Consider the following 27,141-nt stretch of genomic DNA (forward strand, 5'->3'; position numbering starts at 1 on the left):
GTTTTAAACCTGAAAGTAGTGGTAATGTACAAAAGCCCACTGAATGCAAAAAGCATGACAAATCATTTAATATTCCTAGTCACCTTCAATAACATGAAAGTACATATAGAATAGTTGTTGAGTGTGTGTGTATGTGCGTATGTATACATCCATAATATATGTGTGTGTGTATATAGAGAGATAGATGGATATATAGTTTGTTTTGTTTTGTTTTAATGTAGAATGATGGATTGTTCCTGGAGGGGCAGAGGCATACAGGGCAAAACTTCTGGCATAAGTAGCAAGTTGCAGGTTTAAACAGGTCATGAAACCTCAGAGGAAGTTGTAAAGCATTTATGGAACATGAATTGTGTAAGAGGGATTTTGTGAGTATTCCAGTTGACTCAGTTAAACCACCATTTCTAGATTTTTTTTCTAAAGATTTGAGTACTGATTTTTCACATAAATCAAAACCTGATTCATTATAATACAATGCAAAGTTTAAATCTTGGACTTGTGTTGGGACAAGGCACAAGTGCAGAGAAAACTGGCAGGAAACCCTGTGACTCCACCTGGCTCCACCTGTAGCACTGCCCCTACTCCTGGCCCTCCATAAACACCCCTGTCGCAGGCTGCTGTCCTCTGGAGGCAGCCCCATTCTGCCCTGAATAGGTACCAGCTTTCCTAAATGAGCGGTATGTGCCTTGGACCTGCACCACGTGCGCCCTGAACCTGTATGTCCTGAGTTGACCTCCCCTTCTCACGGGGAACTCTCCACCCTTCATCAGAAACAGAAAAAAAACTGCCCAGGCAGAGAGGCAGTAGCCCAATGGTGGGCCCTAGGCTCCTGGGCCTGAACAGGAACTGAAAGGCTAAGGCACACAGGTAACCCTGCGGGGTGTGGTGAGGTCTTCTTTTCCTCTCAGCCCTTGGGTTTGAACCTAGGGTCTTGCACGTGATAGGTAAGAGCACAAGTGCCCTACCTGAACTGCACCCAGGATTGGCATTTTCTTTTGTGCTCCACGCCAGATGCCCGCCCTTATAAAAAGTCAGAATACCTAGCCCTGCCGTTGTGTGTCCTGCGCCTGTTATCCCAGTGGCTTGGGAGGCTGAGACAGGCGGATTGTGAGTTCAAAGCCAGCCTCAGCAAGGGGAGGTGCTAAGCAATTCCGTGAGACCCGGTTTCTAAATCCAATACAAAAATGGGCTGGGTGGAGTGCCCCCCCACACACACATACAGAATACCTATTATAAAGTTAAGTTTTCTTAGGTGGGGCAAATGCTTAAAAATATATTGACCAGCAATGTCCTGCACCTGCAACTTACATGGGGCGAATCCCACCAGGGCCTTCTCTGCCTGTCCCTAGCCTGGGGCCAAAACCAAAGCCCAGGCTCCAGGCAGTCACGTCTGAGGGCTGGCTGAAGAGATATAGGGCTGAAGGCCCCAGGCTGGGTGGAGTATGGCTCAGTGGTCCTGCAGAGGCCTGGAAGGAGTGGGGGGCTGGTGAGACAGGTGCAAGCCAGACGCCAGACCCAGAGGCACGGAGAGCGTCTGTCACAGTGGTGAGTCGGAACCTGCCCGTTCTGAAAGGGGAGCCCGTGAGAGCTGTTGGGGCAAGGCAGGCTAAACCAGGGGTGTATTTTCCCCCAAGAGGAATCTTGCACTCCCCCTTGCGCCTGCGGAATTGAGCAGCAGGCCTACATATCTGTCACCCCCAGAGGGCGGCAAAGCCCGTGCCACCAGCAACCCCAGAGTGACCACAAAGCCATCTTTCCTTCCTTCCTCTTCCTCCAGGTTCCTCTTTCGAGGTGTGCTTCTCCCACTCTGCAGAGCATTACATGTAGGTTAACTAGAGAAAAGCAACAGAAAGCAGAGGTAGGGATCCTTGTTTAGAAATAGAAACTTAGGTAAAGAAGTTAAGAACGATCTGCTGCGAAACACATTCCCCCCACCAGAAGAACTTCCTGCCATAGAGAAAAGGGGTGAGGGGCAGCAAAGGCGCTTCTTGATACCAGGCTCCTCCCGTCAGAGCAAGGGTCAGTGCTGGGTTGGGAATAAAATCAGGGGGACTGCCCATCCAAAGTGGCTTGCTTGCCACTTTGTTCAGCTGCGTGCTGTCTGCAGAAGTAAACTTTTCCTTGCCCAGCTACTTCTGAGAGCCCATGTCTGATTCTTAACGAAACCTGGTGTTTCTAACACATTTAACCAAGTGAGCAGAGAGGAGGTGGCCACGTGTGAGACAGGAAGCAGCCCGCCCAGGCAGGTGTCTATGGCACCTTCTCTTCGACTTCTCAGCTCCAGACTGTGAGGACAGTCTCCATTTAGGAGCCCTCCAGGGCCCTGGTTTCTGTTAGCACCTGAACCAACTGAGCTGAGTGTCTTTGTCTCCTCCTTTTATAAGGACATCAGTCATGGGATTAAGGATCAACTTGTTCAATATGACATCACCTTAGCTATTTACACCTGCAACTACCCTATTCCTAATAAGGTTTTGGGGATAGAATTTGACATGTAAGTTCAATTCATAACAGGTCACAAAGATGAGTGTTTATTATGTTATGATTATACTGGTCATATGATTAAATTATTATTTGAAAGGTATTTAATTTTGAGATGGGGGTCTCACTATATTGCCCAGGCTGGTCTTGAATTCATAATCCTCCTGCCTGAGCCTTCCAAGTAGCTGGGGATATCGGTACATACCATTATACCTGATTTGGTTATTGTTGTTCTTTTTAAACCAGAGATTGAACCAAGGGGTGCTCACTACTGAGCCACATACCCAACTTTTTTGTGTTTTATTTAGAGACATGGTTTCCTGAGTTGCTAAGAGCCTTGCTAAGTTGCTGAGGCTGGCTTTGTACTTGGAGTCCTCCTGCCTCAGCCACCAGAGCCACTGGGATGACAGATGTGCACCACCATGCCTGGCTTACACCAGGCTGTTAAGAGAATTTTAAGATTAGTAACAGGAGCTGGGGTTTTCCCAGGAGGTAGAATGCTTGCTTGGCATGCACAAGTTCCTGTGATTCCCCAGCTCCACACACGTGAAAAGAAAAGAAATAAAAAGAAAAAAAAATAAATTACTGACAAATTCTTATAAATGAATAAAGATGTTGGATTTATTTTCTGGTATCAGCCTGTGTGTTTGCAAATGGTCACGTGGTGGTTTTGTGTTTTTGCCCTGGTAATACAGTGAGTATGAACAAATGTCTAACAGGGAAAGATTGGCACAACTCTGGGATAAGTGGAGCCCCTTGGCATTCTGGGGTGTTGCTGGGTTGTGAGTGTACAGAGAAAGCAATACCTCTGCTTTGAGGAAATAAGAAAATGTTGTATTCTGAGCCAAATATGAACAACCATTCTCTGTGAACTCAAGCTTAAGCCTTCCCAAAATACACATGTTTCCATTGAAGGCAATTACACACATTTGCAGGTGGAGAGTATCGGGGATTGAACTCGGGCACTTGATCACTGAGCCACATCCCCAGCCCTATTTTGATTTTATTTAGACACAGGGTCTCACTGAGTTTCTTAGCATCTCGCCATTGTTGAGGCTGGCTTTGAACTCATGATCCTCCTGCCTCAGCCTCCAAATCCTCTGGGATTACAGGCATGAACCACAGAGCCTGCTACACATGCTTTTTTAGTCCCAGAAGGAAGGAGTGGGGCTCTCAGCTAGTCAGACTGCAAAGAGCTGGAGAAATCAACGATTCAGGGATGGCTTTTGTTAAGATGGGAAGAATCTTTTGCAGGATTTGGGTGTGTCCCATTTCTAGTTTTCAATGGAAAAGGCCAGAGGTTTGCTGAGCTTAGCATACACTTATCCAGAGGTCACAAAAATGGTAGGTCAGCAGAATGACAAAATCACCCAAAGGGACCAAAGATAGCCAGTAGGACCTTGGCTTCCAGATATATTCCAGCTCTCCACACGGTCTCCATGCTCCAGTGGGCACAATTCAACCTGGCTCCTCCCTTCTGTGCTAGTGCTCTTGGTGGAGGCAGCAGGCACGCTTCAATGTCCAGAACAAGATGGCTGACTTCATGAACCTGTACGTGCTGTGGAAATGCACCACCAGCAACAGCATGATTGGTGCCAAGGACCACTTGTCCATCCAGATGGACGTAGAGGAAGTGAACACGGTCACTGGCAGGTTTAATGGCCAGCTTAAAACCTACATGGTCTTGGGGGCCATTCACAGGATGGGCAAGTCAGATGACTCCATCCTCCAACTGGCCAAGTTGACAGCATTGTCTCAAAGAATTTTTTGACTGGAGAGAATTGTGGATGTGGAATGCTTGTCATAAGTTAATAGTGAAAAGCCAAAAAAAGGATCTGGGTAGATATAGTATCAAGTGGGGCAGCTGTATTCTGTGGTCAAGGCCAGAAAAAATGAAACTGGTGGTGGTGAAGGTGTGGAGGCCCCAGTGAGTGGACCCTATGAGAAGGATGGTGAGAAAGGCCAGTATACGCACAAGATCTACCACCTAAAGAGCAGGGTACCCACATTTGTTCAAATGCTGGCCCCTGAATATACATGAAAAAACATGGAATGCCTACCCATATTGCAGAACTGCTATTACAAATGAGTACATGAAAGAGGACTTTCTGATTAAAATTGAAACCTGGCACAAACCAGATCTTGGCACCCAAGAGAATGTGCATAAACTGTAGCCCGAGACATGGAAACACGTGGAGGTCATATATGTAGACATTGAAGAGCAAAGTCAAGTACTTAGCAAGGATTACAGGGCAGAGGAAGACCCTGCAGCATTCAAGTCTGTCAAACAGGCCAAGGACCCTTGGGCCCAAAGTGGAAGCAAGAACTTGTAAATCAGAAAGACTGCCCATATATGTGCGCACACACACTGGTCACTGTCAAGTTCAAGTGGTGGGGCCTGTGGAACAAAGAGAAGCGTTGTTCACAAACTTCCACAGGCAGCTGTTCTGTTGGCTCATAAGTGGGTGAACCTGACCATGGACGACATTCGAAGGATGGAAGAAGAGACGAAGAGACAGCTAGATGAGATGAGACAAAGGACCCAGGGAAAGGAATGATATCAGGTGACTAAAGCCACCCCTCCCCTTTCTGCGCTTTTCGAAATATACTGGTCAACGAAGGCCCAGCAGCTCCACCCTCCTGAGTGACAGGCCATCTTCGGACGCAGCCTTTCTGTGCCCATTCTTGAGGCAACTTTCAATTCCTTACTGTAGCGAAATTCTAGATGCCCTTTAATACTGTGAACAAATAGCCCGCCTGGTATTACCGAGCCCGTGTGGGGGGGAGCCTGCTCCTCTGACATATGTGGTGTGTAGGCTGCTGGATTTACACCTCTCCCTCTTCTCCATTGTGTTCTGCCCCATTTCTCCATTGTGTGCCCCCACCTTTATTTCCAAGTGACATTTTTAGTCTTCAAGTTAGCTGCCTTTTGTGATATGGTGATTTAAGTTCATTTGTTTTCAACCTTGGGATAAACTGAGGTATTTTGCTTACTGGGCAGATCCTTGACATTTGGAATGCTCACCTGGGGAGAGAAGATGAGTTAGAAATACAGTATCTTCCCCTGTTTCCCCACCTAGTTCCACAGGAGAGCCATGTGGCTTCATGACTCACCTCTGTTCCCGTCACCCTTTGTTATAATGACTAAGCATGAAGGAGGTACCCAAGGCCCAGACTCTGTTCAAAGAACATCTAACCCATATGAATAGTCCCTGCCTGGTCATTGCACCTCTGGCCACTGTTCTTACAATCAAGTGTGACTTCTTGGTCTTTCAAAAAAAGAAAAAAAAAGAAAGAAAGAAAAAAGAAAAGTCAAAAAAAATTAAAGATTAAAAGTCACCTTGGAGCTCTGAAGTGGAACACAGGCTCAGTAGGACCCCAGCTCACAGCGGGCAGCACCTTGCATCTGACAACCTTGCACCTGATGTGGGTACACCTGAACCTGGAGGGAAGGCGTGTCCCATGGCATGAAGTAGTCAGAGTACCTATGGGCTATGGAGCCCAAGGAGCCAGGTGTCAAGGGAGGACCCTGGAGGCAGAGTACTATCCTCAGAAGGTCCCAGCATGGGCTCCCTGCTCTGCAATAGTTTTGTTGCTTCCTCATGATGAGCTAGAGACGGGGAAGAACCACGGCCCCCTGAGCACAGACTGTGTGCCCTAGACCTAGCCAGGGCTGCGCTGCCCCTGGGAGCACATCAGATAGGCTTTCCCCAGGAGAAACAGCTCAACGCCCACAGAGCAGCTCCTCAGAGGGCCACGTGCCCATGGAGTGGGACCCATGCTTGCAGTTCAGTTTCTCTGAAGACGATCCTGGCCACCCTTCTGTGAAGGCTCACAACTTCTCTTCAGTTCTGACGACCCCAGCATGTTCTCCAGAATTCTTTGTAAAGCCCTAACAGAAAGTTTGATTTGGGGCTAGTTTCTCCACAATGGTTTTTAAAATTAGTATTATTTTTAGTTGCCTAGTTACAATGTTTTACTTTTATGAGGGACATAATTTTTAACAACTGTTGGTAGTAGGCCACCTAATGCAGAACCCTGTCGTGGGATAGAGAGGTGGAGCAGTGGACTCCGGGCTTGCTATCCTCCCACACCTACAGCTCTTGATGTAGCAGGGACACCCTGAGTCATTTTTCACTTTCACCAGTGTGTACTGGAATTTTCGACAGGCTGTGGTGTCTGGTTAGATGACAGATCTAATGCAGAAGCAGATAGAGGATCCAGATACTTCCTAGAGCTGAGATCCTGTGCAGCTGGGATGCTGGTCTCCAGGGTGTGGCTTCTACATCTCTTCAGTTCTGAGCACGTGGACGCTCATTGACCCTGGTGCTCCTGAGCTCCACTGTGAAGGGAAGGGTGTAGGCAACCCCGTGGAGGGTTTCCCCCAACCCAGGTCTGGACTGTGTCACTTCTTCCTCTGCCCAGGGGTTTGTTGCCTTTCCCTCAGACACAAGCTCCAGAGCACTGGGCCAGGCTAAGACTGCTGGGGAGTGGGGGCCACAGGGAGAGGATGGTCAGGGTTCCAGGCTATATTCCTCAGGGTCCCCAGAGAAACAAAAGCACAGCGCTGTGGGTCCCTGTGTCCCCTCACACACACCTCCAATGGCTGAACTCCCTCCTACCAGGCCCTCCTTCCCAAGGGCTCCCCCCCAGCAGAGCCTCCAACACATGGCCTGTAGGGACAGTGAGCACCTAAGCCCTAGCTTTGGCTTAGCTTTCCAGCAACAGAGGGGCTCTCTCCACAGCCCTGGAGCAGCATGGTGGGTCTCTGACAGCCCAAGCCACCAGCAAGAGTGTGCAAGAAGGGCCATGCTCCTCCTTCTGGAAGTAAAGATGTCCAGGAAAGGCAGTCGTGCCTGCTGATCCCTGGAATCCAGATGGCAGGCCCGACTCCATTTGCGACCAGATGACTTTTCTTACATGCATTCAAAGTAACACTGCATAGAGACCCATTACATCCTCTGTCCTCACCGACCCATTCTCCCAACGCCGTGTCTTAACCCTGTGGGATGGGGAAGCCACTGCCATGGACTGGGTGGCTTGCCATGAATAGGCGGTCATCCTGTGTGTGTGGTGCTAGGGTCAGTCCCAGAGCCTCCCAAGGTAGAGAGTTCCAGGTGGCTCACAAACACCCATTTATTTCTCCCAGTTCTGAAGATAAGAAATCAAAGGTCAAGTAGACACAGATTTGGTGTCAGGGGAGGCTCTAAGTCCTGGTTCACACATGGCCATCTTCCCATTGTGTCCTAACCCAGAGAAGAAGACAAGGGAGCTCCCCAGAGTCTCTCTTATAAGGACACTAATCAGCCTCATGACCCAGTCACTTCCCAAAGGCCTCACCTCCTAATGCCTCCACCTGGGAGTCAGCACTTGACATGTGACTTGGAGTCTCATTTATGCTTACTGTAGTGTAAGGGAGTTCTCATTTCAGTGCTTGGAGTCAGACCCAGGACCTCATGCTCTACCTTTGGGCCACACAGACACTGTAATTGTCCCTTTCTCCCTCCCTTCCTTTCTTTCTTCCCTCTCTCTCTATCTTTCTTTCTTGGGATTGAACCCAGGGGTGTGCCAACCCTGAGCTTCACCTCCAGTGTGTGCACAAGAGTGTGTGTATGTGAGAGAGAGAGAGTGTGTGAGACAGAGGGTGTGCACGGGGAGCCTAGGTATGAGAGACACACACAGAGACAAGGTGGAGATGGGCAGCAGTGTCAGTGATAGCCCGCTCCAGAGGGAGGAGAAACAGGTGGGCGAGGGAGGCCTTGCCCAACAGCTCCAGCCCATTGCCTGTTTTCTTTGGTTTTGGTTGGAGAATCTCAATAATGAAGAACAGAAGCAATGACAAAGCAGAGTCACCACATTGCCATGTGCTTTAAACCTTCACATGGAATAAGTCATTTCCTCAGATTCAACATCCAGGGCAGTGACACATTTATTACTGAGCAGACACCAAGGGCAGTGCCAACAATGCACCATGTAAAGCCAAATCTCCTCACTGTGCCCCTCCAACAGGTAGGGCTCTGTTGGAGAACTTGAGGACCATGAAGAGGACCAGGAAGAACTTGAGGACCACGTCTAGTAAAGGAAAAGATATTCTGACACTGTGGAAAGGACTTTAACAGGGCCTGTGGCCACAGGGTGTTTAAGCAGGGGAGAGGAGTATGACAAGAACAGTGGAGGTTCATAGTCAAGGAGCAGGCAGGGCAGTGACAGAAGGTCACTCAGAGGAGGCTGGGTGGGCTCAGAGTTAGGAAGAGCGAAGTCTGTGGGAGGGCCTGGGTTCCATCCCCAGCACCTGATGATGAAGAAGATGACAGGGTAGAGATGCCAAGAGGAGGCTGGGTGGGCTCAGTGAACAAGAGCAACAGACAGCTGTGCTGTGGGATTCTTGGCTGCCCAGTTGTTGCTGAAGTCCCCCTGTTTTTTTCGTATGGGTTTCTCCCAGCACCTGGGTTGCCAATGTCGCAGCAGGTGATTTGCCTGGGCCTCTTGCCTCTGAGTCTGAGAGCCTCTGAGTGACTCCTCCGTTCTGTTTTTCATTTGTTGGATGGCCAGGTCCTGCTCCAGTGCTGAATGTTTTGGCAGACTCTACTGTTCTTTTTTGAGGGGACCCAGGGCATTTAACTACTGAGCCACATCCCCCCCTTTTTATATTTTATTTACAGCTTTAGGCCTCACCAAGTGGGGAGGCTGACTTTGACAATGTGATCCTCCTTCCTCAGCTTTCCACGTGCTGGGGTCCCAGGTGTGGCCACCGTGCCCTGCTCAAGCGGGTTTGCTTCCCTGACTTGGCTCTTCCTTTCTGGAGGGTGCTCTTTGCATTTGCAAACCACCCTTTCATCTCCTCTTCTTCACGTTGTCCTTCTTGTCCAGCCCTTTAGCCCTTCTTCAGACTTTTGTTTGTGTTCCACAATATTATCTAGAAGCTCTTTGATTTCCTGAAGAATCAGTTGTTTCTGATTATGTGCATTTTCCAAGGCTGCCATAATAAACGGCTTCAAGTGTCTAAAATCAACCAAAACATGCTCTCTTAAAGTTCTGAGGTCAAATATGAGTCACTATCTGAAGTCTACATCTTAGCAGAGTGGCTCTTCCCTCTGTGTCCTTTTCTCATGGGGTCACTCTGAATCTTTGTTCCAACTCATTGTCCACTTACTGGGAATCTTGTGATCATGCTAGGCCTACTTGGTGAGCCCTGGTAATCTTCCCACCTTAAGGTCAATCTGTTAGCAAACTTAATTCCATCTGCATCTTGGATTCCCCTTTGCCAGGTAACATAACATACTCACGGTTTACAGCCATTCAGATGTGGGCGTTTGGAGGGCCATTATGGGGCTACCTGTATTATTATGTCTTTCATTACCATAAGAAGCATTTGAGGCAGGCTAATTATAAAGAAAACAGATTTTTTGAGCTCACACTTTTGTAGGCAGCAAGTCCAAACAGAATGTCATAGTACTTGCAAGGGACCCCTTGGCTTGGTCACCTTGTGGAGGATGGCATGGAAGGTATAGTGTGTGGGAAGGAAAAATCACATCTTGAGAGCAGGAAGCTCGAGAGTGATTCTGGGATCAGGTCCACTCTTTGCTTTTATAAACTTTTATTGGCACATTATAATCATACATTATAGTGGGACTCGTGAGAAAGAAACCATAGTGGAGTTCATACGTTGGGATTGACTCCTTCCTGGATGCTTCCCTCTCCTCCCTCCCGCCCCATCTGCTGCTCTGCTCTGCTGATCTCCCCTGTACTAGCACCACTGGCTCCACTGGCTCCTCACACTCACACACAAGCAGGCTCATGGCCCCTCACGCACATGCGGTTCCTCTACATTTCCCAGGCTGCCCGCCTCCCTCCCCTGCTCAGTTGGTCTCCCTTCTATTTTCAGGCAATCCCCTTTTAAAAAATTCCCTTTCTCCCTTTTTCTAACTTCTGCCTATGAGAGAACCTCGGGCCCTGGACTTCCTGAGTCTGGCTTATTTCACAGAGCATCACGGTCTCCAGGTCCATCCATTTCCCAGAAAATGCCATGATTCCAGTCCTCTGTAGGACCACTGGGCACATGCACCACAGCCACCACAGCATCTGTGTCCGTTGATCTGCTTAGAGCACCTGGATGGTTCCATAGCTGGGCTGTTATGAATTGCACTGCTATAAACATGGATGGGGCTGCATCACTCTAGGAGGCTTTGGACAAATAGTAGGAGTAGGGCAGCTGGGGCATGTGGTAGACCTCACACCTAGGCTTTGGAGGAATCTCCGCACTGCTTTCCAGAGCACTTGCCCTGATCTGCAGTCCCACCAGCAGTGGAGGAGCGCACATTCTCCCGCATTCTCTCTGTCACTCTTTACTATTGCATCCTTGACAGCTGCCATTCCGACTGGGGTGACATGGGATCTCAGTGCAGTTTTGATCTGCATCTCCCTGATTGTCAGAGCAGGGGACGGGGGCAGGGGGAGCCTTGTTTCTGTTAATTGCTGCAGAGCTCAGGGGTCTCAGGAGAGTCTTATCCCTAGGCTAAACTTCTTTCTTTTTTCTTCTCTCTCTCTCTCTCTCTCTCTCTCTCTCTCTCTCTCTCTCTCTCTCTCTCTCTCCATCTCCTTCCTTCCTTCTTTCCTTTCTTTCTTTTCTTCTTTTCATACCAGAGATTGAACCCAGGAGTGCTTAAGCACCAAGCCACATCCTCAGCCCTTTTTAGTTTATTTTGAGGTAGGCTCTCTCTAATTTGCTCAGGGCCTCACTAAGTTGCTGAGGCTGGTTTTGAATATGTGGTCCTTCTGTCTAAGCCTCCCAAATCACTGGGATTATAGGCATGTACCTCTGTGTCCATCCCAGGCTAAACTTTAAATTAACTGTCTCAATTTTTTAATATGTATGCCCCTGAAATAAAGTCAAAATACACAGGCAGAGACATACAGAACTGCCCAGGACAATGAAGAATCCAGTTACACTGGGAGGCTTCAGCACAACTGTGTCAGTACTGAGACCTCACAGCGGAGAAGCAGACAGGAAGGCTTCACTGGCCTTCAGCTAACGCGAAGCACACAGCCTTGTCAGGTCACAGCAACACCCACAGGACAGGCCACATTTTAAGCCATAAACCACACCCCAACAAATGTGCAACACCAGTGAAATCCCAAGTGTACTCAAAGAATATGAGAGATAAAGCAGAACCCAGACCAGAAGCAGCTAGAAAGTGTCCAGGCAATGGGAGGGGAAACTGGGCTCTAAACAGACATGGGTGGAAGAGGGAACTCGAGGGAAAAGTCTACCATTTCTAGGGAAATGAAATGTAAAAGGGCATCATATGAAATCTGCAGAAAACAGCACAGGTGGTTCTTCAAGGGTGTCTAAGTCATCCTAAGCACATTTCAGAAAAGAAGAGGTAAAAGCAATTATTGAACCTTCCACTTCAGGAAACCAGAGAAATAAGAGCAAGGTAAACCTAAATTAAACACAAGAAAGTAATTAATAGAAAAAGTGCTGATGAAATTGCAATCATGAAACTCGTAGCAGTCTGCAAAATCAAGTTCTTCATGAACATCAGCATCACTGATAAATTGATATGAGGCTAAGAAAACAGAGGACAAGGGTTGGGGTTGTAGCTCAGAGGTAGAGCACTTGCCTAGCACATGTGAGGCACTGGGTTCTATCCTCAGCACCATATTAAATGAATACATCGATTTGTTATTTGGAATAAATAAATATAATAAAGGTATAAATAATACAATAATATTGAAGAAAAAAGAAAACAGAACAGAGAAACTATTAATTAGAATTAAAAGTGCAATTGCTATGAATCCACGTGCAATTCAAGACTATTAGGAACATCAGTTTGACACAAATTAGATAAATTAGAGGAGCTGGACCAATTCTTTGAGAGAGACAATCTCCTACAACTTACACACAAGGAGAAGTGTGCAAAACAGATGAGCCCATGCCTGTGGAAAAAATAGAATCAGCAATTAATTACTACACAAAAAAAAGGAAAGACAGGGGCTGGGGCTGGGGCCCAGCGGCAGCGCTCTCGCCTCGCATGTGTGAGACCCTGGGTTTGATCCTCAGCACCACATAAAAATAAATAAACAAAGATATTGTGTCTATGTATAACTAAAAAAATATTTAAAAAAAGGAAAGACAAGGCTCCAACATCTCATACAGGCTCCCATAAAATACTTAGGAGCTGCCACCAATTTTCTACATTTCTTTTCTAAACTGCAGAAACAGTTTAGAATACCTCCCTATTTATTCTGAGGCATAGGTTACCATATTATCAAAATTAAATAGAAAAATAAGAAAACTATGAATTACTCTTATGATCATAATCATAAATGCAAAATTCCTGCACAAAAATTACATAATTGAGTCAAAAAATAAATAAAAATAATTGTACACCATGACCAAGAGGGAATTATTACAGCTATGCAAGACTGATTCAAAATGTAAAAACCATTTAAATTTATCCATCACAACAAAAACCCAAATAATAAATGAAATGCTTACATCAATAGTTAAAGAAAGAGTCAAGAATAAAAAAAAAAAGGCTGGGGGGAGCTGGGGCTGGGGCTCAGTGGTGGAGCACTTGCCTGCATATGTGAGACACTGGGTTCCATTCTCAGTACCACATATAAATAAATAAAATAAAGGTCTATCAACAACTAAAAAGATATTTTTAAAAAAGAATAATAAAAAAGCACTCGAGCTTAGAAAAACCCAAATGTCTTTATAGAGATGCAGCATTGTCCTCTACTGTATATGGAATGCACCAGAGAATCATGAAAATCAAGAAGATGACATCGGGGTTGTAGAACATAAGGCTAATAAATAGCACTATTGTTATACTGATGACAGCAGCAAGCTGGGCCCAGAGGCCATGCCTGTGATTCCTGCCACTCAGGGGGCTGAGACAGGAGGATCACAACTTTGAGGCCAACCTAGGCAATTTAGCAAGACTCTGTCTCAAAATAAAAACATAAAAAGAATTGGGGATATAGCTTGATGGTAGAGCATCAGTGAATTCTAAACAAGTACAAAACCCCCCCCAAAAAAACCACACACCCTTATATAGCACCACGAAAATTAAAAAAGAAATACTCATATATAAACCTGACAAGAATTTGTATGACAAAAACTGCAAACTTCTAATGAGAGTGTCAAAGATAAGGTAAATATATGGAGATGTTTTCTGTTCATACATAGGAAGCCTCAGTATTATCAATTGTTACAAATTTCAATTGTGGATTCAATAAAATCCCAAATCTTTTAAGTTATGTTTTCAGAAATGAAAGACCCAGAAGAACCAACACAGTCATGAACACTAAATTTGCAGGACCTTAAAAAACCTGGGAACTACTAAAAAGCTACAATCCTTGAGACAGAATGGTTTTTGCACAATATAAATACAGTTGACTGATCTTCAACAAAGGAAAATTAATGGAAAGACTCTTGGAAAACATTGCCAAAGCACCTGGACATTAACATGCAAAGAAAGGAAATACACTGACTTTACAAAAGTCACAAAGTCAGCTGCCAGTGGAGGAGCATCAGTCAAAAAGTAGGCTCTACACAACACCCACCTAGAAGAACCTGGTTAACTTCCCAGCACCAAAAAAAAAAAAAAAAAATCCTATACATTCTAACGCTAAATACAAAATTTAGAACTTCACAAAAATAACACAGAAGTACTTACAAATCTGAGTTTATCATGATGGCTTCATATGCAACATCAAAAACATGATCTGTGAGTGAAACACTGGTAAATGGAACTTTATTGAAATGAAGTTTCTGTTTTTCAAAAATACGCTTAAGAGGATGAGAAGACAAGCTGGAGAACTGGACAAAATATTTTCAAAGCACATAATGACACTGGACTGATATTCAAAATACATGAAGAACACTCAGTAAGAAAGCAAGCAAGAAGATCTGGAAAAACACTCGTCCAATAAATACAGACAGCAAATACGTGTGTGAGAAGATGTTCACCAGCACATCATTAGGAAACTGCAAATTAAACAATGAGGTACCACCATGTACCCACTGGAGGGGCCACATGCCAAACACTGACAGCACCAAAAGATGGTGAAAGCATGAATCAGAAGAACTCTGTTCTTGCTGATGCAACAACAGCTCCTTTGGAAGACAGTCTGTCATGCTTGTACAAAGTATGCACCACGCACTCTACTATTAAGTCATCACACTCCCAGGTGTCTACCCAAAAGAGATGAAAATTATGTGCACAGAAAACCTCACAGCAGTGACTATAGCAGCCATATCTAGAAGTACCCAAAGTTAGAAGGAAGACAGGAGGAGGATGAACAGGGGGAGCACAGGATCCCAGGGCAGTAAAAATATTCTGTATGACATTATGCAGAATACATGACACACACAATCACACTACACAGAGGAGGACCCTAAGGTAAAATGTGCTAATGATAAAATGTTGCTTCTTCCACTCTCTTCATCAAATATAGGATACTGGTTCAGTAATTAACAAACATACTACACCAATGCAAGATGTTGAAAACTGAGGACACTAGAAGCTGGAGAGAAGGAGTGTTGGATACTATGTGTAATGGTTCATTTGAATTATCACCTTGATTGAATTAAGAGATGCTAATGATTAAGAGGCTTCTGGGTGTGTCCACGAGGCTGTGTCTAAGAATGATTGGCATGTGGGATAGGGAACTGAAGTGGAGACCTTCCCTAAGCATGGGCAGCACTGTCCAATAGGATGGTAGGTTGGATAGAATAAAAGTTGGAAGAATAAGAAGGTAGCATCAGATGCAAGCTGGATTCTTCTCAAATATTCCTGATTGCTGCTCTGCTCACTTGAGGATATCAGACTTTCCCTTCTTCATGCTTCCAAAGTGGACTCTGCCAGTGATTCTCCAGAAGCCTTGGGTTTCAGACTAGGTAGCACCATGATCCCTCTTGCTCTGAGGCTTCAGCCTCTTGGACTGTGCAGCTACTGGTTCTCTAGCTCTTCAGCCTGCAGATGGCCATTATGGACTATCCAATTTCTGGTGGAGTAAGCCAATCTAGTAAATACCCTTTTTGGAATTATACTTCCTGTTGATTCTGTTCCTCTAGAGAACCCTGACTAATACAATGTATAACACTAGAAAAGAAAAAAAAAGGAAAAAAATCACTCTGAAAATGAAGCCTTGAATAAACGCCGTGCCATGGAGGTTTCGCAGACATACAGTATCACACATTGAATACCTTTTCCAGAGTAATACAAGACTGAAGTAAAAAGAAAGAGCCATAGATACAAATTTCAAAACTATGGAGGAAAGCAAGGAAACTAATTTTCTTTTCTTTTTTTTTTTTAAAGAGAGAGAGAGAGAATTTTATTTATTATTTTTTAGTTTTCGGCGGACACAACATCTTTGTTTGTATGTGGTGCTGAGGATAGAACCCAGGCCGCACGCATGACAGGTGAGTGCGCTACCGCTTGAGCCACATCCCCAGCCCAAGGAAACTAATTTTCAATACTGTTTCCATTTAGAGAGAAATAGGATGATTTATCTTTAAAAGTCATTCCAACTGCTGGTGTGGTAGTGTGAACCTGTAATTTCACAATGAGGGAGATCGAGACAGGAAGATGGCAAGTTTGAGGCCAGTCTTGGAAACTTAGCAAGACCCTCAGAAATTTAGTGAAACTTGGTCTTAATCAAAAATAAAAATGGGGGGACTGGGGCTGTCTCTCAGTAGCAGAGCACTTGCCTACCATGCATGAGGCACTGGGTTCAATCCTTAGAACCACATAAAATTAAACAAAATAAAGGCATTCTGTCCATCTACAACTACAAAAAGGTTATAAATAAATAAAAAGGGTTGGGGATGTGCTCAGTGGTCAAGTGCCTCTGGGTTTAATCCCCAGTCAAACACCCACCCACCTCCAAAATCCTTTCGCAAAGTTGAAAGGAATTTCTGGAGGATAACATGAGCAAGTTTCAGATGAGCAAGTCCCTGGCTTCAATCCTTCACAATAAATAAGTAAATCAATAAGAAAAAGTCTATAAAACTAATTTTCTTGGGTTGGGGAGTAGCTCCGTAGTACTGCACTTGCAAGCATGCATGAGGCCCTGCATTCAATCCCCAGCAGTCCACACATACACAAAAATAATTAAACTAAAATACATCTAATGGGTGATAAAAATGATTATAATAGAAAAGGTACACAGTGAGAGGTGTAAAATACAATGAAATCAATGGAAAGACAAAACACTTTCTTACAAATGAGACTGAACATCCCATGATCTACATTCTCTGAAAACACACCAAGCATTTTAGTAAATTCTGTAAAATTCAGGGCCAGTTTTGCTGTGCATGTTGGTGAACTTAAGAAAAACTACTTCTAAAAGTGGAAATAGTAGGCCATATCTAAGACTAGCCAAAATATCATAGAGAACACAGCGAGTGTGGACAAAGTATTTATATAACTCCCAAGTTTCTTAAGCTAAAATGTTGGATCTCAACAGGGGCCCTAGGAGGAGGCATTTGGGAGGAAACAGGAATTAGATGAGATTGTGAGAGTGCTCATGAAGGGGACCAGCACTCTTATTTAGAAACAGGTGTCATTTACTATTTTAAATCATTTACTGATTAAATGATCATAGTTGGGTATTTCAGGTATTGCCCAGATTGTCCTTAAAATTCATCATGAAGCTAGGGGTGGTGGCACATACCTGTAACCCCAGTGGCTCAGGGGTCTGAGGTCCTAAACAACTTAGCAAGACCCTTTATATATATAAATTTATTTTTTGGTTTTTAAAGTTAGACACAATATCTTTATTTATTTATTTTTATGTGGCGCTGAGGATCAAATCCAGGGCCTCGCATGTGCTAGGCAAGTGCTCTACCCCTGAGCCACAATCCTAGCCCCTAGCAAGACCCTTTCTCAAAACAAAATATTTAAAAGGGGCTGGGGATGTGGCTCAGTGGTTAAGCACCTCTGAGTTCCATTCCTGATACCAAAACACCACACAGTTAACATGAACCTGCCAAGTCCAGACAACAACAGCGAGCTCTCATCCCCTGTCACATTCTCCAACTTGTAAAGGACAGAAACTGATGTTTCCATGGATCCTCATTGATAAATTTATCCATCACTTTTCTTGTAAACATATTCATGTTCTACAGCAATAATGCAAGATGGAGTTTTTATGTTTCTTAAGTGGATTCTGGCGTCTAGGACCCGAATTTCAATTTGAAAGCACTGAAAAGACAAGACCGAATCTCAGAAACTTTTTGTACATACTCAGGGGTAGCAAAGGGTGAATTAGGATTTTGTTTGTTTATTTTATGTTTTTTGGTACCAGGATTGAACCCAGAGGCACTTTACCCTGAGCCACATCTCCAATACTTTTTATATTTTATTTTGAGACAGAGTCTCACCAAGTTGCATAAGGCCTCATAAGTTTCTAAGGTTGTTCTCAAATTTTCAATCCTCCTGCCTCAGCCTCCAGACAGTGAGGATTACAGGTGTGCACTACTGCACCTGGCTCTAAATTAGGATTTTTGACAAATGGAAATATAACTAGATTTTTAATTCACTTTTTCCTTGCCTCTTAAATAATTTCATCATATTTGACTCTGAATAAATAAACCTGAGCCTCAAATAAGTGAGCAGATCATTTCAGTGATAAACAGAAAGGGCTGGTGCTAAGGGAGCACAGACATATCAGACTCAAAGGGCAGGTAAGGTCCCTGCCAGCTGGACATCTCCCACCTGGTCCTGCTCAATGAAACACTCCATGATCACCCTCCCAGGAGACCTGACCATGACTCCAGTCTACGAGGCCTTCAGGTTTGCACAGCACTGCACTGGGGTGGGTGTTCCTTATGCTCTGGGAGAATTTTCCTCCTTCACAACTGTGAGAGAATGCAAGGGCAGGAATCACTGCTGACCTGGCCCCTCAGCACCAGCATCCACAGGCTCACTGTCCATTTGTCTCCAAGGAATTGGATCAGGGCTTGGGGGAGACGATGTCTCAAGGAGGTAGCTCTCTAGATGAGGCCTGTTCCAGAAGATTCCTCAGCCCCAAGGACTCCAGCTGTTCCCCTGAGAGGTTGCAACCCACACCTTAGGCTGTTCTCTAGGAGAAGCTGATCCAGGGCCTGAAATTCCCTGCACCATGCAGGGCACAAGGCATGTGTGGGCACTTGTGGCAGCCCCAGGAAAGGATAATGACTGGGGACAAGGGACCCTATGAGGTGTCCAAAGGAAACCTCTGCCCAAGAAATTCTGATACAGTGTCTGTATTTGGAATCTGTGTAAATGGTCAGAGACTTCCCCTTAGCTAAGGTAGGTGCTTGGTTAGAGCTCCGAGTTCTGCGTGTGGGTTGGGGGTGTTAGGAGGTGAGGGGCTAGCTTCCATCACCTCTCCGGCCATGATGACAGCACAGCCTGCTATTCAGAGGCCTTCACAGGAAAAGGAGCTCCGATCCCTGAACCAGGTGTAGGAGGGTCCTTCCTGAATATGGGAGGAATGGAGAGTAATTGTTCTTTGGTCTCTATGCAGGAATGGAGAGGCTGATGAGAATCCATATCCCTGGGATTGAGGGGTAGACACGTTTTTAAGGTCACAGTGGGGTCCTCAGTCCATGAGACCTGGAGGGAAAGGATGTGGAAGTGGCAATGTCTAAAGACACGCATAGGAGAATGATTCAGTTCAGTGGTGGGGAGAGGACTGTCAGAGGTGACCCAGATGTCAGTTTCCTTGACTCCTGGATTAGGATGCCTGAGGAGACCAGTACCTGAAGGCAAGGTGCCCATCCCCATACTGCTGGGCAAAGCATCTTGAGAGAAATGCCACTGCTACAAAGGATGGTCCCAACTGGTGGCCTCGTGCCCTCAGGGCAGATCCTTGGTTTTCTGTTATATAGAAAAAGGGGTGGGATGGGTCAGGCAAGTGAAGGGCTGGGGCCTGCAGGAGGGCTCTGGAGGGCCTGAAAGGGGGTGTTGATGGGTGTGATGAGGAGCTCTTTGTGAGGGCCTTTGTGGTATGGTAAAGGGGTCGGGCCAGCAGAGCATGGTTGAGCATCCAAGCCCTAAGGAATCCTGTTAATCTCAGAAATGAGAGTACTTCAGCCTTGGTAGTGGGAACAGAAGGGGAGAAATGAGGTTTTCTGCTCCCTCATAATGGCCTTGTGGGATGGGGTCAGTTGGAAGCCCATGACAGTGGGAAGTGAGAGCTGGACCTTAGAGAGTGGGTCCTAAGTGTGATGTGGATGGGATCTTGGCATGTGGCTACAGAGGGGTTGTGTATGTCCCATACCTGAGGGTTGACCAAGGATGGGGGCAAGGGTGTTAATGAGGGAGTAGTTGTAGGTGATAGAAGGAGGAAGAGTGGGAGTGGGGACAAGTCCGGGAGAGAGCCCTGCATAGGAAGATTAAAGGAAATGGATGAACCTAATTTACTTAAAAGGCCTCAACCTATTAAGGGAGTAGGGCATTAGGGGATGATGAGGAAAGAGTGGGACAAAAGGGATCTCGTGAATGGAGCATGTGAGAAGTGGGTCTTTAATGGTTGGTACGGTTTGCCTTCTTCCCTGACAATGGAGGTCGTGGAGGTAGAGTTGGGTCCCCAAAATTGGACAAGTACCAAAAATGAAGCCCTGGTGTCCAAAAGGAAAAAGATGGGCCTATCTGCTACCACAGTGATTACCCTGGGTTCCCGTGTTTTGCTGGTGGTCATCGGGTGTCAGGACCCCAGGCCTTATCAGTCATCTGTAACTAGGCCCAGAAGGTCTGCCTACAGTGTGGTGGAATCATATGACCTCCTGACTCACTGGGCAAGAGGGCAATTGACAGCCCAGTGACCCTCCTTGTGGCTTTTGGGACAAGGACAGGAGGTTTGTGAGGATTAGGGCAGGCACTGGCCCAATGGCCCAATTAACCACATTCATAGCATGAACCAGTAGGTATTCCAGTGGTCGATTGTTGAAATGCTTTGACTATGATTTGGTACTTGACCTTGCGGGCCCTTCATCTCCACCATTGTACACCTTGAAGGCTACTTCAAGTCCCTGGGCCTGCGGGGTGAGGGGACTTGCTCTATCTTCTCAAGTTCAGCTTTAAGGTCAGGGAAACTTTGGGAGAAGAAGTGAGTCACAAGTAGGTCTGGTTGTCAGGTGACTCAGGATCTCGATTGGTGTAATGGAGCAGGTGGGTCACAAGTAGGTCTGGTGTCAGGACTCAAGATCTCTAGCAGGGTCTGAGTCAGGCGGTTTAGAAAGGAAAAGGGGTTGGGCTGGGCTGTATCTCAGTGGCAGAGTGCTTGCCTCACACATGTGAGGCACTGGGTTGGATCCTCAGCACACATAAAAGTACACAAATAAAATAAAAGCATGCTATCCATCTACAACTGCAAATTTTTTTTAAAGGAAAATGAGTTTTCATTTTTATCCAGAATGACCTCTTGGAGTTTATCATAATTGACGGCTTTATGAGCTGCCCTTTTTAGACCTTCCAGTAAACAGGTGGTGAACTGGTCTCTTCTTGTTCAGCCCCCAGAGGAATTATAGACCCAGGTGGGGTCTTGGTCAGGGACTGCTTCAGTGCCGATGGGGTGGGCAGGGTGGTTTGGTGGACTTAGTTGGCATAATTGTGGGCTTGTTCTCAGACCCATCTCTGCTCCTCTAGGAGAAGGGTGTAGGATAAGATCATGTGCCTATCATGAAAGGTAAGGTCATAGGCTTGTGTTGTGTTTGTAGTTCTTTGGTACATGTGGCAGAGGTGAAGGTAAAGGACCCAGGCACTGTTCAATTTGAGAGAGATCACTGAGAAGGGCACAGAACTCTAACAACCCCCTAGACCCAGCGACCTCACAGAGAGGGAGTAAAGGGGCAGGTTCCTGGGCAGCTGTGTGAGGTTGAGTGACCGGGACTGGGGGTGGGTGGGATGGTAATGTGGAGGGAACAGTGGTTTTGGTGAGGCTTGCTAAGGTGGGGTCTCATCATTGGGGTCAAATGAGGGTTCGGGGTCCTCTGTATAGGAGTAGGGACTTTTGAGAAATCTGGAGCCCTGGTGGTAAGTAAAAGCTGGGTGGGGAGCAAGAAGAGCAAAGGGAAGGCTTAGAGTAAAGAGAAGAGAAAGCCTGCCACCAGGGGCTCTCCTCCACTTACCCAAGTGTCACAACAGTGTAAATATCCTGTAAAATGTTGGGATCGAAGGTGCCATTAGGTGGCCATTTAGATCCACTTAGATCATGAAAGGGTCGTGACTGGCTGGAAAATTGAACAGCTGATAAGCCCTTAGATTTGGAGACAAACAAATTGGGACTAAGTGGGTGAGGAGGCAGCTGAGAGGTAATATGGAATTTGGGATTGAGGGTCCCCATGGTGAGTTTTTAGTCTGGAGTGGCTAGGGCTAGGCATGCCCAGCTCTAGACCAAACCAGAATAAAGAGGGGACAGCAGTGAAGGAGGACCATCATCACACAATTCACTGCCCCATGCTAAAGCCTTTCTGGGACTGATAGAAGGGTGTCATCACCCACCACTTCACTAGTCCCAGGCAAAAAGCTTCAAGAGTGCCTGGACCCAGGGCTTTTGTGGCTCTCCTGGGGAGCAACCTGCAGAGAACCAAGACCCTAGCTGGAACTCGACTCCCAGAGCAGACTCACCAGGATGCAGAGAAGGTAAAGGCAGGGTCACTCACCCAAATATCCCTGGTGTGTGGATGTAGGCGGGCACTCCATGTATGGAAGGGGGTATGTGGTGATTGTCCTGGGCCCTGAAGCAGCTCAGATCCCCAGAGGAGAGAGCAAGGTCAACAGGAGGGCCTGGATCCCAGGCACAGCCCCATTGAATGGCAACTGGCACAGGACTGATCACACAAGCACATCAGAGGCAAAGGCAAAGGCTGACAGGCCATCTCCCACAGAGAGGACAGAGCAGCTTCCTCTCAAGAGTTCCTTTAATAGGCAAGGTCATGGTGGCGGGCAGGAGGAGTTCCTTTAGTGGCAGGGTTGGTCTTTGTGGTTGGCACAGTAAGCATCACCTGAATTTGTGGAAAGCAAATTACTGTTACTCAAGAACAGAAATGGGAAAGTTTCTATTTCTCAAGAACAGAAATGGCAGTTATTTCTTAATAGGAACAGTAGTTATAAATGAGATTGGGTGAAAGTAAGATGGCTGTAGCTATGCCAATAGTCACTCAGAGAGGCTGAGGCAGGAGGGGCCCAAGGTTCAGGTCAGCATCTGCTAACAGTGAGACCTTGTCTTAAATATAATCGTAAAAAGGGTTGGTGACCTAGCTCAGAGGTATAACCCCACTGGGTTTAATCCCCAGTACCTCAGAGAAAGAGAAAGATTAGAGATATAGATATCTTGAGATATAGAGATATAGACATACAGATATATGGTATATGGTATCAGCTGGGGTGACCTCAGGCAACTTAGCAAGTCTCAACATTGTTGAAACAAGTTTAAGATATCAGATATATCACACATATGATATCTATAAATGAAAACAATTTGACAATTATTTTAATAATTCTCATCACCCCCTGGCCTCTGCTCTTTATACTGATCCATGAAAGGAAGCAATTGGTGTTGGTGCCTTGGCTCAGTGTCCCATCCCCAGCAGAAGGTGGGTGGGGGGAAGGAGGCAATCCTCTAGGACAGCAAGGTGCAGTGGAAATAAATTGGGTGCCTGTGCTTCATATACATGTTCTACATTCTACTATTAGGGAGTCCTAGGCAGTGGCCTGACTCTGGTGATCCCACAGGTCAGGTCAGCTGTTGACCCCAAAACCAAACAGAAAAGGTCATGATGAAAAGCAGGAAAGGAACTTTGACCAGTGCAGCTACACCAGGAAGACAAGGGAACCTGTCCTTAGCCCTGTCTTCAGGGGCTGACAAGGACTTTGAGGTTTTTATAGAAAGAGTGATCGTAGGCAGGTATGTACAGGAAACACTCTAGGTAGGGTTTGCTGTTATCTGTGGCTTCAGGCATCCGTGGATCCATGGATCCCATACATGTCTGTGAGCTCATGCTCATTTTTCCCCTTGACACCCATCACTCCATTGCACAGACTGACCTTACTTAGTCTCTCAGGAGGAGTCCCCCCTCATGTGTTCTTCCCATGTCAATCGTTCAGAGACACTTACATTTAAAAAAAAAAAAACTCACAAACCCACCTGCTCCTGCCTGGAAAGCAACATACCCCCAGATGCTGACCCAGAGTTCTCAGCTTCCTGGGTTTCAAATGATAGTAAAACCAGAAAGAAACAAAAATCCTGCTCAGCTCTGCCCATAGAGCCTGCATATAAACCCCAAACATTTATCACTCCGGGCCAATATGGCCTGTGGTGCCATCCATTATCCCCCTCTTGGAAAGTAAAAGAAAAATAAATAAATAAATTGCTTTTAATGTAGATTTTGTGAAGTTTTTCACATCCTACAACTGGCCCAAATTCATTTTACCTAACAGTATCACCATGGACAAGATGGGCTATGTATAAAGAGCCATATTCTCACACATGTGAAAAAGTAGCTGCACTACATCAATGTTCATAGCAGCACAATTCACAGTAGCTAGGCTGTGGAACCAACCCAGATGCTCTTCAATAGATGAATGGATAAAAAAAATGTGGCATTTATACACAATGGAATATTACGCAGCACTAAAAATAACAAAATTATGGCATTTGCAGGGAAATGGATGGCATTAGAGCAGATTATGCTAAGTGAAGCTAGCCAATCCCTAAAAAACAAATGCAGAATGTCTTCTTTGATATAAGGGGGGTGACTCAAAACAGAGCAGGGAGGAAGAGCATGAGAAGAAGATTACCATTAAATAGGGACGAGAGGCGAGTGGGGATGGGAGTGAGAAGGGGAATTGCACAGAAGATGGTAGGAGACCCTCATTGTTATGCAAAATTACATATAAGATGGTGTGAGGGGGAAGAAAAAAGAGAGAGAGAAACGTGTCACAGCAGATAGAAAGTGACAAGCAGTGAATGCACAATAGCACCACAGCCCGTGCATGTGGCAGATCCAAAGTAAAAGCAAAAATAAACAAAATGTGGAAAAACCTCAATGGACCAGTAATGTCTTATATTAAGCTGCAGAGTTTAAGCATCAGAGGGCACATTTTCAGGAGAGAAGATGGCAACTAGTTACAATAGAGGTGTGATTTTTTTTTTTTTGTGGGAGAGGGATACCAGGGATTGAACCCAGGAATATTCAACCACTGAGCCATATCCCCAGCCCTTTTTTATATTTTATTTACAGAGTGGGTCTCACTGAGTTGCTTAGCACCTCACTATTTCTGAGGCTGGCTTTGAACTTGCTCTTCTCTTGCCTCAGCTTCTTGAGCAGCTGGGATTATAGGCATGTGCCACTGTGCCTGGCAGCATATTTCTTTAAGTGACCGAATGTAAAACCCAGGTGATGATCTGGAAGATGGTACACCACCCCCATAGTACTCAGCCAATGAGGAGCATGGGGGAGGGTTAGGGGACCTTGTGCACAAGAGAGTAAAATGCTGATCATAACTGCTCTGGGTGTGCCTGCTCCCCTAGACATTCTATCTTGAAAGCCTGTCAGTAAAAGCCATGCTTTCTCTGTACCTTTGTCTCTCAGTATGTTAGGGGACAGGTAGATGACAATTGTGGGAACACAAGGTTTAGAGAATAGTTCTATAAAATGGACCCACTGTGCTGACCCCAACATGCTTTCTTTGCCAAAAAGCAATTTATCTGCAAACCCTGCCTGGCCTTAAGTGGACAGGATATGTAACATTCCTCAGCAAACTACCTGTTAGCTTCAGGAGAAATGCAGGCAAAAACAACCTAAGAGGAACCCAGGTTACTTTGGAGGGAGAGACTTTTGTGACTCTTTTCACAAAAGACCAGATTTTGGAAGATAAGGATAATTCTTTGGTTAAGAATCCAGTTATGACCACTCAGCATGGGCCAAGGTGACATAGAGTTGCCATGACAGTGGAGACATGAAAGTCTGATGACACCCTGCAGTCAGTCAAAAGTCAAGAGGTGAACCTGGGCGGGACTCTCTGGAAACTTTTCCGGAACCCTAGTAAAGTTGGAATGCAGGAGAGGCAACTGTCCCTCTCTTTTCTCAGAGGACTCACTCTCTACCTTGAAAGTATCCCCTTCCTCCTTTCCTATCCCTTCAACTAGCTCATGTCTATTACTGGGTGACATGTCTGACCTCTTTCTTGCATGGGCTCTCTCTCGTTCAGCGAGGAGGTCCACAGAACAGGGCAGAGGAGAATGTGGCTGTAAAGTCGTGATTCAAGACCCCTGGTGACCAAGTAGGAAGCAGGTCTGATTTTAATGCATATTTACCATGTACATAGACTCAGGCTACTATAGCTAAGCAGATTATAGGCAGCCACCAACACAATTCTTTGCCAACTATCCTTATGGCAATCAATCAAGGAGGGGGCCAGGGAACAAGCACTGTCCTACGTGCATAGTCCTACGACCAGGGCTGTGCTTACCAGGTGAGTGGCCTGCTGCTCCTGTGCCTAGCATGAAGGGAGTGGCCTGCCACTCAGGTGCCCTTAAAGTATGCTACTATGCAGTACTCTATGGACTTGTCCCCCACTTTCTGACTTGATTGCAAGAATCCGGGTTTGAAGGAGTTCTTAAGACTGCCTGAGTTTCTTGGAAGTTCCTATGTCTATAACAAGTCCATTCTTTGGGTTTGGAAAAGTGAGCATATTTCTCACACATGGTAACTCATCACTAGACCAATACATAAAAAATTGAAAAAAAAATCATTGAAAAAAATTCTGTTAGCAAATAATGAGAAAACAAAAACAAATAGAGCAGTAGCTTGGTATGTTGGTACAAACCATGGCAGGAGGATCAAAAATTCTAGGCCAGCCTCAGAAACTTTATCTCACCCTCTCTCAAAATAAAACTTTAAAAGGAGCAGTGGATGTCATTCAGTGTTAGAGCTCAATTCCCAGTAAAATACAAACACACACAGTGGAGAGCAATAGAAAAACAAAAAAGACATGGGGAAATGGAAGGATGTAAAAGGGCAGACCTAAACCTCACTACATCAACAGTGACATTAAATGTGAATGAATGAACGACGCTGTCCCAAGTAGAGATCAACAGACAGAGTGAAAACAAGTCCCACTTCTGTGCTATATACAGGGGTCACTGTTGGGAGCAAATGTATAAAGAGCCTGAGAACAAAAGGGTGTGAACCATCCACCATGCAGACAGGCAGAGGAGTGAGCTGTACTATAGCACCTCTCGTAACATCAGGCAAGATAGTTCAAAACTAAAAATGTACTGATAGATAACAACTGTGAGGTTTAGAAAGGTGAGGTTAAGGAGTTACCAAAAACTCCATCCTCGTCCCCAATGTCAATCCAGTAATGAGGACATGAAAGGTCATGATTGGGGCAAGTTGTTTTTCCTTTTGTTGTGGAAACCCTCAAGAACTCGGAACTATCTAACTGCAATCTTCTCTTTCTGTAACTGGAGTAACTGGGCTCATTTTGATTGGCTAAGCCTCTGGCCACCTGGCTGCAATCTTCTGCTTCTGTAACTTGCCTTGCTTGCATTGGCTAACCCCCCCTAACGTCCCTTTTGTGGGTTTTTGGCTTAAATATGACGCCAAACTGTAGAAGGCAAGAAATAATTAAAATTAGAGCTGAAATCAATGAAATC

At 45.6% G+C, this 27,141-nt stretch overlaps 1 protein-coding gene and 2 pseudogenes across 1 annotated transcript in view; all 3 read left to right on the forward strand.

Annotated features, from left to right (window-relative positions):
- Positions 1-27,141, forward strand: part of Snap47 (synaptosome associated protein 47) — a 116,170-nt gene that overhangs the window by 8,517 nt on the left and 80,512 nt on the right. The gene's annotated exons all lie outside the window — the stretch shown is intronic.
- LOC110597136 (small ribosomal subunit protein eS21 pseudogene) lies at positions 343-6,435 on the forward strand (annotated as a pseudogene).
- LOC101963883 (phosphatidylinositol transfer protein alpha isoform pseudogene) lies at positions 4,331-6,435 on the forward strand (annotated as a pseudogene).

Source organism: Ictidomys tridecemlineatus, chromosome 1, assembly GCF_052094955.1.
Source record: "Ictidomys tridecemlineatus isolate mIctTri1 chromosome 1, mIctTri1.hap1, whole genome shotgun sequence".
Classification (NCBI taxonomy): domain Eukaryota; kingdom Metazoa; phylum Chordata; class Mammalia; order Rodentia; family Sciuridae; genus Ictidomys; species Ictidomys tridecemlineatus.